Source organism: Pteropus alecto, unplaced genomic scaffold (genome assembly GCF_000325575.1).
Source record: "Pteropus alecto unplaced genomic scaffold, ASM32557v1 scaffold42, whole genome shotgun sequence".
In the NCBI taxonomy this organism is placed as follows: Eukaryota; Metazoa; Chordata; class Mammalia; order Chiroptera; family Pteropodidae; genus Pteropus; species Pteropus alecto.
Window position 1 is genome coordinate 7,386,968 of NW_006434825.1, and position 2,332 is coordinate 7,389,299.

The 2,332-nt window shown below is 33.2% G+C and overlaps 1 protein-coding gene across 1 annotated transcript in view; it reads right to left on the reverse strand.

The window, feature by feature from the left end:
* Positions 1-2,332, reverse strand: part of CDH8 (cadherin 8) — a 300,666-nt gene that overhangs the window by 60,880 nt on the left and 237,454 nt on the right.

Here is a 2,332-nt window from a genome sequence, read left to right on the forward strand (position 1 = left end):
ATAAACATCAAAACCCTAGCAAAAGGCCCAAACCAAACAATTATTGAGAGGGTGTCCTTAACAATGATAAAAGGAATAATGTTAAAGACGGGGAATCATATCTTTTATGAATTTTATTTTTTATTAAATATTGACCTTGGGATCTTTTTGGATAAGTTAAGCCCAAGTCATTTTAATATTGTTTTCATAAAGATTTTCATCATTGTAAAAAGATAGTAATCTTCTAATCTTTCCAGGTTAATTCCGATAGTAGAGAATTTAGTACTTAATCTTTAATCCTTAGGTCCTTAAATTTAAAAAGTTATACAAACACACACACACACACACACACACACACACACACACGCACAGAAATCTGGTCCATTAATACATTACTGACTTGAGACATGTGATGATTTTTCATTTGTAATAAATACAATACAGTTTGACCCTAACTGTACGATTTTTTGATCTCATAAATTATACAGAACGGATTGGAAAGAGCCAATTATTTATTTGTGTTTCTGTGGTACCCAATATTTATAAACAAGCCAAGAGGGGGAAAGCGTTTGATTTTTGAATATGAAAAAAACAGACTTGCATTTGATATATCAAATTTTCTTTTTGATAATTGGTTAAATTCAGACCTCTAAAACCTTCGAAGATCTTTTTTTTTCTTGGTTAAATACAAAGGTATTTCTAAGGCACACACTAAATGACCATAGCCTTGTTATACATTTAGAGTTGGTTAACACCACTGACAATGCTACAAGGTTTAAATTGAGTTAACTGTCATGGCTACTCTCCAATATTCTAATTCGATTAATCATGGATGGATGGATATTACCCCGTGGAATTCCAACTGCCCCAATAATGAAATAACCTCACTTCCCAAAACTCAAGCCAATGACTTTAAATGTGTCATCTGATATTTCCTTTTTCTTTTATTTTCTTATGTCTAATGAATTATTCTTTTTTCTAATTTTTATTTTTCGATTAGAGTTGACACTTAATATTATTTTATATTAGTTTCTGGTGTATAGCATAGTAGTTAGACGTTTACAGAACTTATGAAGTGATCCCCCCTATTAATGTAGTACCTACCTGGCACTATACATAGTTATTACAAGTTAGTCGACAATATTCCCTATGCTGTACTTCATATCCCTATGACCATTTTGTAACTTCCAACTTATAGTTCTTAATCCCTTTGCCTTTTTCGCCCAGCCCTCTGAGCCCACTCCCATCTGGCAACCATCAGTTTGTTCTCTGTATCTGTGATATACCTCCCAAGTTTCCATGGAAGGGGCAGTTTAAAAATATAACACAGGACTCTAAGATAAGAAACTTACACTATATGCTTTATCTACATGAATGAGGTAGATAAATAAAGTATAAGGTATGATTATAGCCTTAAAGATTTAGATCTCTTTTCTAGTCTGACAAAGAACTGAAGAGCATCTGCTGGAGAGTAAAAGATAGTAGTAGCGTTTGCAGTAGACAAACAATGTTTGGGGCTCCATCTTTGCCTCCGAGTATCTACATGATCCTGAACAAGTTATTTGACCTCATTTTATTTCTGAGGAAACGAAACTCAAGAACTTAACACATTATTTACAGAATTATGATAAATATTACATGAGAAAAAATTAAAAGTGCTCGGATAGTATTGGGCACATAGTCAAGGGCATTTTAGCCTTTGCCTTTTGTAATTATCAGCATCATCAGCATAATGCATAATGAGTATTTACTACATATAGTGCAAGATATTTCACATATAGCTCTTTAGTTCTCACTAAAGAACTATAAAGTAGATAATGTTATTCCCATATTTTAGATGGAGACTAACACTCAACGGATTATATTGCTTTACCAAAATTATTCAGTTAAAAATCAACTCCAAGATGTAGTTTTGGCCTCCCAACATAACCATTTTCACAATACAACACCAATGAAGTCCAAAACAAAATATATTTGTTTGTTTGTTTGGGTAACTAATCACTGTCATTTCCTCAAGAATGCTTATAGGCTTGTTATAGATAGTTACCTCAAGTTTGACTGCTATTTGAAATTTGAGTACAAATATCAAATGCCGAACTGGATATATCTCCTGGGTTCTACCACCAATATTCTCCAATTTGCATTTATCATCTGCAAGGCTCCCAGAGTGACCACACAATGTAACTTATACATTGTTTTTTGTGGTACTTTTAATTTAACCAAGGCAGAGTCCCTTTAATTAATTTTATTGTGTAATCATCCATATTTCAACTCTAAAAACTACTGCTTGCTTGCTTACCTGCCTTCCTTCCTTCCTTCCTTCCTTCCTTCCTTCCTTCCTTCCTCTTCCTCT